This window comes from Narcine bancroftii, chromosome 1 (genome assembly GCF_036971445.1).
Source record: "Narcine bancroftii isolate sNarBan1 chromosome 1, sNarBan1.hap1, whole genome shotgun sequence".
In the NCBI taxonomy this organism is placed as follows: domain Eukaryota; kingdom Metazoa; phylum Chordata; class Chondrichthyes; order Torpediniformes; family Narcinidae; genus Narcine; species Narcine bancroftii.
This window is the reverse complement of record NC_091469.1, coordinates 445,903,923-445,919,358: the sequence shown is the minus strand read 5'-3', so window position 1 is coordinate 445,919,358 and position 15,436 is coordinate 445,903,923.

Below are 15,436 nucleotides of genomic sequence, written 5' to 3'. Positions count from 1 at the left end.
AGTCAGGGAGTACCTGTGTACATCAAAGATTTGGATTTGGCTGAGGGAGGCAAGGTCAGAAAGTTGTGGAAGATACAAAAGATAGATGGGTTGTTGATAGTGTAGAAGGTAGTCCAAGGTTGCAGAGGGATATCAATGTGTTGGTGCAATGGGCTGCAAAAGGCAGATGGAGTTTAATCCAAGCGAATGTGAGGTGATGAATTTTAGGAGGACCAATGAGATCATGATATAAATCATGAACAGTAGGCTCATGGTGAGAAATGAGGAACAGAGAGACCTCGAAGTACAAAACCATAGATTCCTGAATGTGACAATGTAGGGAGATAACGTGGTTAGGAAGCCATATATGGTTATTGATTTAGGCAGCATGGAAACAACTCATCCATGCCAGCCAAGTTGCCTAATTGAGCTAGTCTACATTTGGCCCAAAGCCCACAAAACTCTTCCTACCCATGCACCTCTCTAAACGTCTTTTAAACATTGCAATTGTACCTCCCCCATCCCCTCCACTACTTCGTCTGACAGCTTGTTCCACATACCTACTACATCTATGTGAAAGTGTTGCCTGTCAGGTCCCTTTTAAATCTTTCCACTCTCACCTTAAACTTGTGCCCTCTTGTTTTAGGCACCTGTACCCTGGGGAAAATGCCATTTCATTTACATTATCTTTCCCCCTCATGACTTTATAATCCTTGAATGAGGTCACTCCCTCATCCTTCTACTCCGTGGACCAAATATTGAGCAATGGGATTAATACAGGGAGGACATAAGGAGTAGGCCATCTGGCCCACGGAGCCTGCTCCGTCATTCAACATGGCTAAGGTTGCTCTAGACTCAGCTCCACTTTCCTTAACATTTAATCCCCCTCTTCTTCAAAAGTCAGTGTCAATGAGGCATCCTCTACTGCTTCCATGGGTGGAAAATTTTGCAGAGTCATGACTCTTTGGGAGCAGTTCCTCCTGATCTCCATCTTAAATCTACTCCTCTGAGTCTTGAGGTTATGCTCTCTAGTGCCAATGAAAGCAACCTCCTTGCTTCTTTTACTGATTTTATAATTGGCATCATGTACAGGATACTATCACCAATGTATATATTTACATATAGTAGCAGTGATTGGTTGAGAGCTGTAGCCACGCCTACTGGCAGGTCATAAAGGGCTACTCCTAACCAGCTCCAGGTCAGTCTGGACTGGTCAACCTCAATGTACTACGCTCCAGTCTTTTGCTAATAAAAGCCTTAGTTTGAGTCAACGTCTTTGAGCCATTCCACGTGCTACACTTCACAACTGGGCAAAGTAATTGATGATGTGTCTATAAGAACCCTCTTCATCCTTCTTAAAATCCAATTGAGTATCGTCACAGGCTGCTCTACAGATCCTTATAAGCTAACCCCTTCGTTTCCAGAGAGTAAATTGTTCCCACGTGTGCATTTGATTTGGGCTGAACAGCCTGTTTTACTGCTGAACTATTCTATGATTCTAGTGCAGGTCAGGGATCCAGTGAGAAGCTTCTAATTTACATGGCTCAGCTTCACATAATATGTGCCAAATCAACTTTCCTGGTCAGCAATTTTCTACAGTTGCTCCTACCGTGGAATTGATTTCAAACTGCTGCAGAGAAACCTGCGCCAATTGTAATCAGTCCCCAACTCTGAAACAAAGATGATAATGGGACAGATGGAAGATGCACAATTTCCTGCTGATAAAACCAGCTATTAGTCTTCAGTCAATCAATAATGTCAGTGGGTAAGGGGGGGGGGGGGGGGGGAAATCAGAATATTAGAAAACACAGGACCTACTGGAAGGTACATTATGAAAATATTTTCTGACTGAACTACAAGTTTGGAAAGGAGCCTGCTTGGCAATTTGGGGATACATTTCTTTTTCTTTTTAAAATATCTTTATTGGGTTTAACAAAAAAAAATACACATATAGATCCAATACACAAGCTGGAATATTAGAAAAGACAAATCATTTGTCCATTTCAAATAAAATCTTGAACTTTCCAATCAAACCCGTTAAATCAAAATATTAAAAAAGTAAAAAACGGGATCTATTTTAATAAATGAATAAAAATCTAGAATGTGCTGATCTTATTGAAATCACCTTGCCTCAAGTACTCGCTTTTCATTTTTGTTTTTAACTAAAATATTTCTGTTCACGGTTTGCCCTTTCATTACTCAGTTCTGAGTGGAACAATGTCCTCAGGTTTCAGCTATGATGACACACACTCCATTATTTTTGAAAGCCACAGGTCGATGTTTGAGCCACGATCTGTTCCGCACAATGCACATCAACTTCAATCAATACCACATATGCCATGATATGAACCAAAATAGATTATACTGATAATAATGAAGGTTTGTTTAGGATTGCTGCAATCATGAAAATTAATATGAAATACCATGATAATAAACTTAACTTTCATTCAGAGGGAATTTATTTTCTTTTGGTGGATCCACTGAGTCAATGCTTGAAGCAGTGGAAATTATGTATACTTGGTGAATTGTCATGACTTCACCGTCTGCTTCAGCAACATTTTAAACAGAACAATTTCATTGTGCCAAAATCATAGCAAAGGAAAATGTTAGCTTTGTTTTCTCATAATTCAAAATCTCAGCTATAAAAATAAGTACAGTTCATTAGGACAAACAGGCGGCGGGAACAAGGCAGGGTAAATTTCACAAAATGATATTGTAAAATCAATTTTAAGAATGCTTTCAAATAAATCAGGCATATGTTTTAATTAACCATCTCAAGAATCAGCTAATGCAGGAGGTGATATCATATACTATTTGCATCTACTAGCTGTGCTGCTAGCCATATTAACACAATATCTGTAATCAGGCACTTGGAAAAGGAACCAAAACAAATGCTGTGATGACTCATTTGATCCCTGCAGCACGTACACTAACTTGACAGTTCAAACGCCATAAGCCAATGTTTGCTCCTCACTTCCCTCCCCTCCCCCTCCTCAACTAAGCGCTGGAAATGCAACATGAACACTGCCTGGAGAAAATGGAGTCTGATTGTATTATTGCATCAACTCAAGCTGCCCAGTGGCTTTTAATCCCTGCCACATTACTTTAGACCCTGTTTTAACTTTAGACCCTGTTTTACAGTTAATGCAGCGTATCTTTGTGTGTTGTCATTGAGCCCCTATAATTACAACCTAAATTTCCCCTGTTTGTACAGATAAGAGTCTACTTAAATATTAGTTCACTGCTTTCATTGGTGTCACGTGGAACATGAACTGCAGTTTCAGGTAACTGGGGATATAAGATGGCAATCATCCAAAAAGGTTTACAGGACTATGGAAACCCTACACTGCACAACACTATATTTAAATTGAATACACTGCAGATACTAATTAATGTTTTATGGAGCGAGCCTAGCTTCTAAACTAAAAGGTGCAGGAAGCTCTGTGGGATGGAAGAAATCTTCAGCCATCTCGCTTACCACATGCAGCAGGTGGCATGTGGAATATATATGCTAAACGGGTGGGTGCATGCAGTGTCACCTCCATCTCAGCACCATCAGGAATATGAGGCACCCACTCCATTAAATGCCATTAAAAATGCAAGTTCTCCGGTGCTAAAGGACATCCAACATATTAAATATACATTATTTTCTTTTGTTTAATGTTTCATTTTAGTCTTTCTGCAAAGTGCCTTGATAAGGTGCCAATTATGCAAGAATACCAGGCATTTTTGGCATATAGTGAATGGATCGAATGCATATGCATGTTCAATTTTTAAAGATCAGGAATTCACAGATCAACTCTAAACCTTAGCGGTGCTCAGGACGCCTTTGCCCAATGAAGCAATTTAACATGAAAATATTTAACATGTACACAAGAAGGTTTAAATGAAGAAATAGCAGCAGAGGCTTCTGGTCACCAGGATGTGGAATGAAGTTTGCATTCCATTAGGATGTGGAAGTATTTTGGATGAGACAAGAACAGTGTTCACATACTATCTCCATGTGGGAATGTAAAGAAAGGGAAAGATAGCTTCAATGGGAATAAAAACATACCAGAGTTGTAGGTCAATTGGGTGGCACGGGCTCGTAGGCCAAAAGGGCCTGTTACCATGCTGTATGTCTTTTTAAAAAATCTCCCTCTTTTTTCCTCATCTCTATATTCAGACAGGGCATAGATCAATATTTACAATTAAATGAAAGAGAAAATTAAAGTAAAGGTGGAAAATTTTATTTGCAAAATAATGTTCCAATAATTCAAGCATATCACTGAATTAGTCCCCCCCACAAAAATTATGAAAGACACTTTTACACTTTTAAATGTGAGATAGAGAGAATCCAGAGCAAATATGTTCCTGCCAAGAGAAAAGACATGACTAGCAGGATTAAGGGAACTGTGGCTGCTAAGGGAAGACGAGGCTCAGGTGAGGAAGGAGAAGGTGCAGGTCAGCTATAGGCAGCTGGGATCAAGTGAAGCCTTCGAGGAATACGAGGGAGCACACTTAAGGTCAAAAAGGGAACCTGTGATATCCTTGTCAAAAATGGTAATTGAAAATCCTAAGAGGATCAGTAAATCAAAGGGTAACTGGGGAGAGCACAGGTTCCTTGAAGGATGAGTGTGAACATTGATGTGTGGAGCCACAAGAAATGAGTGAGGTATTGAACACATACTTATCTTTATTTACAGTGGAGAAGGTCTTGGAAGATAGGTAGTTTGAATAAGAGAACAGCTATATTCTAAAACATATCAATGTTCTGAAATAAAAGTACTGAGATTGAGAAATGTCTAGTGTCCAGGAATATAGAAGGCTGTATAAAATGGCAAATCTAGTCGCGCCCGTCATAGGCACTGACCTCCCATCCTTATAAATCCTTTATATTACATGCTACCAGAGTCAGGGAGTCAACATTATCCCTTTCACTCTGGTCACAATCTCTCCTTGCAGTCAGAAGGTACAGAAGCCTGAATTCCAAAATCTCTACGTTAAACAAGTCCCCCCCCCCCCCTCTCCAACAGATATTAGGCTCTTGAACACCCCATCTCACCCCTAACCCTAAACAGGCAAATGGGAATAGCTCAGGAAGACACCTTGGTCAGAATGGACAAGTTGGGCCAAAAGAGCCTGTTTCCAAGTTGCAGAACTCTATGACACTGCCCCCTACTGTCCCAACGACTGTGTCATTTTAGCAACATTATCAGAGACTCTTGTTCATCATTAACATACAAGAAAATTAGCGGTGCAATTATTCCGGAAAATTTGAATAATGTTTTTACCAATACTGATAGTTTATTAAATTTGTAGAGTAAAAAGTTTTAGTAGTATTCTATATGCTTGGCTAGAGATGTAAGTGCACAAAGAGAACAGAGTGTAATGAAACACATTACTCACTTAATCCAGATCATCTTTGTTAATCTGACTTGACATTACTCACTAAGGTTCAAACAGACCACTTGTATAAAGCAAGGAGAAATGGTCCATTAAAGCACTATTATTTCCTTCCAGAGATGAATTTTATAGCAGGAGCAAGTGGAGAATGTGCAGCCATTTGAAGAGCCATTTCTGCAGTAACCTTTTATTTGCAGTATCTATATGAACTAGAAAGTATATTTGCAATGCTTCATTAAATAGAGATGTATTTTAGTTTGATGATTCTTCTCAGTCTTTATGATAGTGAACCACAAGTTTGGCAGTGTGTTGTAATTGAATGGTCATCTGGATGCACTCTGCATTATTACAATGGAAACTCTTTTGAACTTGGGTGATTTTTCAATTATAATTCAACCATTATCAATTCTGGTCACACATAAAGAACACTGCATTGGGAAAGGGAGATTCATATCTAGACACAAGCCATCCACAAATCTGTTGATTACTAATTGTATCTTTCCACTTTGGCCATGCAAGCAAAACCTTGCAGAAAACTGGGAGTTGAAAGAAGCCCTGGGAAGGGGGGGGGGGGGGGTGGTGAGGGAATGGGAGTAGGAATGGGAGGGACAGGTGAAGAATCAGTCCAATTGCTGAGTTCACTGTATTTAATTCTTCCCATTATATCGTTCTTATACATTTCAAATCCTCTCCATTCAAGTGCAAAATGTGAATTATTTTTCACGAATGACAGTGGGTAGCCACAGCCCAATGGTCTTCTGGCTCAGGAGACTTGGCTGTCTGCTTGAACTGTGCTTGAAAAATGCGGCTCATCTAAATGCTGCATCTAAATGGATGAATTTAATTGATTCTGACTAAAGAAGTCAGAAGGAGCCCTTTCCCTGGAGAAAAATACAGTACTGAAAACCCTTTCAATTTTCAAGCAGGTTACTGAACATATTATTTTGTGTGGGAGGGAGGGAGGGAGAGAGGGTGGGTGGGTGAGTGAGTGAGTGAGTGAGTGAGTGAGTGAGTGAGTGAGTGAGTGAGTGAGTGAGTGAGTGAGTGAGTGAGTGAGTGAGTGAGTGAGTGAGTGAGTGAGTGAGAGTGTGTGTGTGTGTGTGAGAGAGAGTGTAAATAAAAGAACAAACTACTTGGCCTAAAAGATCACACACATTAGTCAAAATCTTGAGCAAGAGGCATGAAATAACGAATGGAGTAATTTAAGCCTGGTACAAATCACTATTTTTTGACAAGATCCATTTATTATTTTGATGGATTACTAAATAAGAACAAACTAAGGAGAAAGGTGCTACCAGCAGCTGTTTGAGCACCTACAGCACTGTGGAGCAGCAAAATATACGATCACAGACAATGAGTCACCAATTAAAAGTATCTGCTGTGCTAATTGAAGGTAACAGGTGCTGCTGGATACAACACACATTTAACGTATCTTTAAATAACTCTTGCATGAGTAAATAATATGGTACTGCAAAGTATTCATCGCTACCTTTAAATAATTAGTAGATGTGGTTATACTTCAAGAGTACCTTTTTGTTGTTTCACACAGCCTTATGGTTGCTTTACTATCGTCCTGGGATTGTGGCATTCTGAGGTATAAATTATATTGGAAAGAAAAAGAGAAAGTTTAATCTTACCAATTTATTGATTTGAAATCAAGTTTTAACTAACCAATTTAGATGCAGCATTCAAGAGCTGAGTACATCCAGTAATTATGCATGTTCTTGGCTGACAGCACTATTTGTACTCCATCCCACTTCCCACCCTCTGATCATGAGGAGCACAATTCCGTTGGCTCTGTTCCTACCTTCTCCCTGTAGCTCACACAAATGACATTCAAATAAAAATGCAAGCATTTTAAGAAGATTGGCAATGTCGATCAGGAGCAGATACTTGTTAGGGAGTCTCTGGAATGAACACAGGATTTCAAAAAGTGAAGTGAGCAAAGAGAAGATGGTAGATCAGGCAACATCCATGGATAGAAATGTTTTGGGTTGGGACCCTTTACCGAGACCAAAGTAGAATAATGATAATATATTAATTGCCATGTACATTGTATATATGCACAAAAATTCTTACTTGCTGCAGTTGCACAGGTACTTGCAAAATAATATTAAAAACAACAGTATACTTAATTGAATTAAAAAGAGTCCATAAATACAAAAGATAGATAAATAACCCTTACCTCTATCTGGTTCCACTATGCCCATTTCTTCTTTACCCACTCCCATTCTTACATTTTTTTCTCTATCATTCCTCCATCTCCAAGTGGTCTCTCCCTGTCTCTCCAATCTTCTGTCCGATAGCCTATCACTTATCAGTCCCTCCAAAGTTGCCTCCGCCTCTCTCCCCTCCACCTACCTGCATATTTGACACCACTTCTTACTACTTAAGTCCAAATAAAGCGTTCCAACCCAAAATGTTCACTATTTCCCTCCACGATGCTGCTTGACCTATCGAGTCCCTCCAGCTTCTCATTGTTTACTTAAAAGTTCCAATGTCCGCAGTTTTTGTGTTCCTCTTTTTATCAAGGGATAGAAGGTTGGATAAACAAATAATAGGAAGCATATAGATATTAAATAGAACTGTAAACAGGGGAGGTCCAACCGGTTCAAGTTCAGAGTTAAAATGAGCCATTAAATACCACTGGTAGATAATATTAAAGAGAATCCCAACATAATTTTTGTAATGTATCAAGGGCAAGAGGGGTAACCAGAGAGTAGGGTTATGAAAGACCAAAGGAGTATGTGTGTATGGAACCAGAGGACATGGATAACAATGACAACAATAATAATTGTGATGGAATATTTGGGAGATAAATTGGTAAAATTAGAGTAGGTTACATACATACATTTTAAAACAGATCTTAATTGAAATACTGAAGTATTCATATTCAGTGACTTTACAGAAACTATGGAGAATGCTATGCACATTTCATAAGCAGATGCTAATTGAAATGATGTCATGAAATGAATGGACTGGAGACAGGTCATCTGTTTTGGACATTTCTGACCTCTCTGCAAAGTGCTCACTCAAAGGAGAGAGGTTTGTTCACCTAAAACAACAGATTGGAGCAGAAGACTGACTCCTATTGTTTGCTGGAGAAGGAGGGAGTTTTGCAAGTGAGAGAGAGAAGGACATGGGGATGGTTTTTGAATCTCAGAGATGGAGAGAGAAAGACAGAGCTGAAACAGTGTCAGCAGGAGAAGCTTGTTGGAACTGAAACAGAAGCTCCAGAGTGGCAGATGGCTGGAAGTGCTAGCTGTCTGATGTTTCTCTTGGAATAAGTGGAACAGAAAGGAACTCTGTGTTAGCCTGAAAGAAAGAGGTTATCATCTGGAGAACCCTGATGCAGCAAGTTTCATCAGCAAGTGACTAATGGAGGTACCCCAGTTGTGGAAATCCTGGAACAACTTTCTCTGCAAACCTACGAGAACCTTCCTGAGCGGTAAACATTTATCTTTCGAGCACCAAAGCTTGGTGAACTTTATACATGTTAAATTCTGTGCACAGTATAAGAATTGCCTGCAACTAGAGAACTTGGAAGAATGAGAAATGAGATTGAACTCTGAACCAAAGAACTTTTCTTAAATTTACACAGACATTACATACACATGGGCTTAGAATTAGAAGGGGTTAAGTTGAGTAGTTAATAGTGATAAGTTAAAATTTGATTCTGTATTTAGGTTTAAAGATAATGAAAAACAACTTTTGTTTAAGTAACCATTTGTCATGATGAATATCTATTGTTGCTGGGTTTTAGGGTCCTTTGGGCTCTTAACAACATTGTATGTACCAAATGCTTACTTGCTATAGCTGAATAGGTATTTCACATAAAAATTACAATAGAATACATAACTTGAATTAAAAAGAGACAATAAAAACAAGATAGATAGATAATAAATATTCAATGATCATAATGCAAAAAAAAAGAAACTTTGCAATAGTGCAGACAATCCTTATATGAAGCATTGAACGAATATCTACTTATATGTATTCACCAAGGAGAAGGACATTGTGATTGGAGAATTCAAGGACGGGGACAGAAAAATTCTACAATATGCCATCATTAAAGAGGTAGCATTATTAAAGATAGCTAAATCGCCAGGCCCAAATAGATGTATCCCAGGCCACTGCAAGGAAGGAGATTTCAAGTGGAATATTGCAATATTGAAATCATTTCTGGCCAAGTGTATGCCAGAACACTGGGGGGCCTGGGGGAGGGGGGGGGGCGTGGCTCATATGCACTACCTTTATTCAAGAAAAGCAGCAGATTAAGCCAAGTAATTACTGATGCCACGTCTAATGCCAGTGGGAGGAAAGTTACTGGTCTGATCTACAGCTAACACAGAGAAGCTGGAGAGACTCAGCAGGTCAGGCAGCATCTATAGAGAGAAATGGGTAGTCATCATTTGAGGTCTGGACGTTTTTTCCAAGAGTGAAGGTCTCAAGAAAGAATCCTGACCTGAAACATTCCACCTTGCTTTCTCTCAATTCCTCCTTTTCCGTTGTATCTGCTCTCAAGATGAAGGCTTCTAGTCTAGATCATCCGAGATTTCTCCAGCTTCAAAAAGCCTGGCTTCCTCTCTAACACCAACTTAGCCATTACCCGGATCTCCTGCATTTCCAGTACATCTGCCCTGGCCCCCTCTGCCCCCAGGCACAAGAAAACAGGATTCCCCTTGTCCTCACTCAACACCCCACCAGCTTCCGCATCCAGCATATTAGCCTCCACAATTTCCATCACCTGCAACATGATCCCACCACCATCTTCCCCTCTCCTCCTTCTGTAGGGACTGCTGCCTCCATGATTCCTTCATCCATTCATCCCTTCCTACTAATTGATCCCTTGGTATCTTCCCCTGTGACTGCAGGAAGAGCCACACTTGCACTCACACCATCTCTCTCATCACCCTTCAGGGCCCCAAACTGGCCTGCCAAGCAAAGTAATACTTCACTTGTGAATCTGCAGGAGTCATCTACTATATCTGGTGCTCCCAATGTGGCCTCCTTTCTGTCGGAGAGACTGGACGCAGTCTGGGAGATCGCGTCACTGAGCAGCTTCGCTTGCTGCATCAATAGGCCATTTCAGGTGAACTCTCTGCCTTGAGGCCAGCGACAGGAGTGGATTGAAAACTACAAACTCACCTTTCTGGCAGCAGCCCTATAAGACTGCTCCAGCATCCCATTCACCGCTCTGTGTTTCCCAGAACAGTTCAACTGGAGGGGATTATGGGTAGGGAAGACCGCCATTGCTATGCCGCGTTTTGAGACGCAGAGAGCGGCCCCGAAGACCAAAGTGCCCAGTGAGGTGTCAGAGCAGCCAGCTGGGCTCTCACAGCCCCCATCGGCCACCCCCTCTCCGACGGCCCACGCAGACCTCCCCTGCCCCAATGGCTACCCCTGCCACGAAGGCCCCTGCTGACCTCTCCTTCCCAGTGGGGTGGGGGCTGTCAGGTAGCAGGGCGGAGTGCTGTCAGGTAGTGGGGAGTTGACTCGCGGGCTGATTGAGTCATAAATCCGCCCCTAAACAGCCGCTTAGTGTGGCTGTATGTTCAGGTGAGCAACGCAGCGCTCTACCGATTATCCATTTCCAAGGAAGGTTGGCATCGGTGCCTTGGAGGTGCTCTCGGTGCATTCAGGCAGGTAAGTATTTAGCCGTAAGGGGGTATAATCTTCGCCTTACAAGGGCGCATGGTCCACCTGAAAGGGCCTAATGACAGAGATCTTCCTGTGGCCAACCATTTCAATTCTGCACTCCATTCCCATGCCAATGTGTATGGGGCATATCTCTGGCAGGGGCAGGCAACCTTTACCATGTGTGGGCTAGATGGTGCATCAGTAGTTGAACCGTGGGCCGCTCTGATTCTACCATAAGTTATATAAATAAATGGAATAAATAAATAGATAGATAGATGGAATGAATACAATGATGCATTTCAGGTCAGGGAAGGCATCTTCTAATCTGGAAATGCACCAAAAGTAACAAGTTAGTCATTAAAATGACTCAATTTAAAAAAAACCATTAAAGTCAAAAAGGAGAAAAATTAGTCACAACGCAAACAAACTAACTAACCCCAAAACAGAGAGCAGTGAGAGGGTGAGCCTCACACAAAGAGAGGGGACTATCACGCAGAGAATGAGCCTCACACAAAGAGAGGGGACTATCACACAGAGAATGAGCCTCACAGAGAGACTGAAAGAGAGGAATTTACACAGAAATGTAGGAGCCACACACAAAGATAGGGATTCACACATGGAGAGAGGGAGTCCAACCCAGGGAGAGGAAGTGCAACACACTGAGAGGGAGTCAAACACAGAGAGGCAGATGATTGCAGAAAGACAAGGAGACACACAGAGAAAAGGTGTCATATATACACACATAAAAAGTCTCACACACAGAAACAGGAAGTGAAGAAGAGAGAGAGAGAGGGGTATCACACAGAGATAAGTTGAAAGAGCGTTACAGAAAGAAGTGGTGTTGCAGAGAGGTGGATTCTCACAGACACGGGTCTCTCACAAAAGAGATGGGTCTCACACAGAGAAGCCTCTCACAGACATCGGGATAATGTCACCTCGGGAGGGGGGGAGAACAACACCGTGGGAGGGTGAGAACGACACCGTGAGAGGGGGGGAGAACAACACTGTGGGAGGGGTAGAATGACACCATGGGAAGGGTAGAATGACACCATGGGAGGGGTAGAATGACACCGTGAGGAGGGGAGAATGACACAGTGAGGAGAGGAGAATGACACCATGAGGGGGAGAAAACGACACCATGAAAGGGGGGGGGGGGGAGAATGACACCATGAGAGGGATGAAAAATGACACCGTGGGAGGGGAGAACAACACCGTGGATGGGGGAGAAAGACAACATGGAGGGGGAGAAAGTCAACGTGGGAGGGAGAGAATGATCCCGTTGGATGATGAGAATAACACCATAAGAAGGGAGAACATCATGGAGGGTGGTCTTACGCAGAGGATGGGGGGGGGGGGAAGTCTCGCACAGAGGAGTTTCTCACAGACGTTGGGGGGGTCTCCAGCACAGAAGGCCATGGGGGGGGGGGAGACTCACGCAGAGGGGTGGGGGGAGAGGGCAGGAGGGTTGTATCCACAAAAGACGGCAGGGGAGCCGCACATTGGTGTGGGTGGGGGGAGGCTCAGACTGAGGGGGCAGCCATGCACCGGGTCAGATAAATTTGGATCGCTGGCCATAGGTCACCCACCCCAGTGCAAGGCCTCATGCACTGCTGAACAATGGCCACCTGTAAATTGAAGGAGCAAAACCTAATATTGTGTCTCGTCGCTCTCCAACCAGATGGCTTAACATCAACTTCCTGTTCTCCCTCTCTTATCTATCCCTCCGTGTCCTTTCCTCCAGTTCTCCAGCCCTTCCCTCTTCATCACAGAGCCATTCCCCCTTCCTCGTTTCCTGTTGTGCCCTCCCTCCCTTATTCATCCATTATCTCTTGCCTGTAGCCTGTGCTCTTCCCCCTGGCCATCCCCCAATCATTTTATTCAGGTGCCTGCCTACATTTTTCTCAAACCTTGATTAAGGGTTCAAGCCCGAAAGGTTGGGTATGTATCTTTATCTTTGCTCTATAACTTATGCTGTTTGACCTGCCACGTTTCTCCAGCGTTGTGTTTTTACTGAAACATTGACGGTTCATTTCTCTTCCCTGATGCTGCCTGACCTGCTTGTCTTTATCAGCTGGGGATTCCAGCAACGGCAGTTTGTTGTTTCTCTACGATTAATTTACACGCTAAAACACCAGGATTAATCAGAAATAGTCATGAGGGGAGATCCTGGCTAGTCAATTTGGTTGAAATTTTCAAAAGTTATTGATGACGCTGTACAGCTGATGATAGGATGCTTGGCAATAGAAGGCAGAAAGTAACAGTTATTGTGATTGGAAGCACACAAGTTGTGATATACAACAAGGATCAGTGATAGGACACATACTGCTCGCTGCAGCGATGAACAATTTAGATGTGAATGTAGAAGGCAATGATTGGCAAGTCTCCAAATGATATGAAACTTGGTGGTGCTGTGGATTGAGATGAGGGTAATCCTCGGATGAAGGCCAAGATTGATGAGTTAGTAAGACATTGGAGCAGAGGCAGATGGAACTTAATCCTGATAAATGTGAAATGATGAATTTTGCGAGGATTAAAAATAAAGAACAGACATGGACTATGAATGGCAAGACCTCGGAATAGTCAGACGTCGGTGTTCGAGCCCACGAATCGACGAAGTGAGAGTACTTAAGAAGGTATATGGGATATTTGTCAGGGCACAGAGCTTGGGAGGTTATGGTGAAAGTTTATAAAATGTGGGTTAGTGCACAGCTGGAATATTGTGGGCAGCTCTGGTCACCATACAACAGGAAGGACGTGATGGTACTGAAGAGGATACAGATGTGCCAGGATGTTGCCTGTTGAGCACAAGAAACTGCAGAGCTGGAACGCAGCACAGACCATCACACAAACCTTTCCTCTCAATCTACTCTGCCTATACTTTCCACTACCCTTAGAAGTCAGCCAACATCTTAAAAGAACCATCCCACCCTGGCCATACTCTCTTCTCCTTCCTCCTATTGGGAAGAAAATTCATGAGTATGGGATCACAGATGCGCAGATTCAAAGATAGTTTCCTTCTCACCTCTAATTGACTCCTGAGAAAGCCTCACATAAGTAAAATAATGTTGCCTTTGCTCTGTTCCATCTGATCTTCCTTTGTATCTCTGTATTCTGCACTGTGTTCTTGCTGCTATGGTTTGGCTAGCTGGACTGCTCACAAAACAAACTTTTTCGCTGTACATCAATGAACAACTTAAACCTGGAGTGTTTCAGATATGAGGAGAGAGTGGAGACACTGAGTTTCTTTTTCTTGGAACAGGAGGTTAGAGAGAGAAATATGCTTCTAATAGAAATATGCAAAATTTTGGAAGGGATAGAAAGGGTCAATAGAAACTTTCACTAATGGAAAATATATATAAATGAAAAGAAGATTAGAGGGGATTGAGGAAGATTTTTTTTCACCCTGAGGGTGGTGCAATCTGAAACACGTGGCGGCAAGGGTGCAGGAGGTAGGTATTCATGCAGTATTTAAATATCCAGACAAGCACTTGAATCACTTGAAAATAGTTTGGGCAATTGGAGGACAGCATCGACATGGTGGGCCAACAGGCTGTGCTGCTTGACCGTGACTCTGTGAGAAATACCAGCTAACATCCATTGGCCGCAATGCTCTTCATCCAGAAGCAGCCATCTCCCAAAATAGTTTTGGGAAGATAAAGGCCGGCACGGTGAGTGTAGTTGTTAGCACAACACTATTATGGCGCCAGCAACCCAGCTGCAAATCTGGCATTGTCTGTATGGAGTTTGTACCTACTCCCTATGACCTGCATGGGTTTCCTCTGGTTGCTCACACCCTTCAAAAACGAATGGGAGTTGTAGTTTAATTAGTGTATTTGGGTGGCACAGACTCAAAGGCCAGAAGAGCCTGTGACTATGATATATCTCTAAATTATTTTTTGAAATTAAAAAATGAATTTAAAAATAAATTCATTCCTGGTGCGTCAAGATAAATGCCCAAAGTCCCTGTTGTAAAAAAAACACTTTGTAGTGTTACCAGTCTTCTATGTAAACTTTCCAATTCTCTTTCCAAACTATGTAGAAACTTTGCACCTATTGCGCACTCTGGTAACATTTTCCAAACTGTCTTTATGCTTATGGAATTCAACTTCTCAAATTTGTTTGCCGAAGCTCCTGTAAATTAATGCATTCGTTTACAATGTTAAGGCTGCTGTATTAATGCAAGCTGTTAAGGTACGTTACATTTTGTATGTTTCCCTTGTGGCGGCCTGCGGCAGTCCGAAACACAAGATGGCATCCGAACGTGGCAGTCCTGCAAGGGCCATGCCGACTAAATCGGCTTTCTTCATGCCAGCCATATGGCGGGAAACAGCGAGCAGCGGTGGGAACGCCAGCCTATCCATGGCTGGCAAGCTGGTGATGTAATTTCTGCCGGAAGTGATGTGACAACTAGGCCTAGCAGGGCGAACCGTCG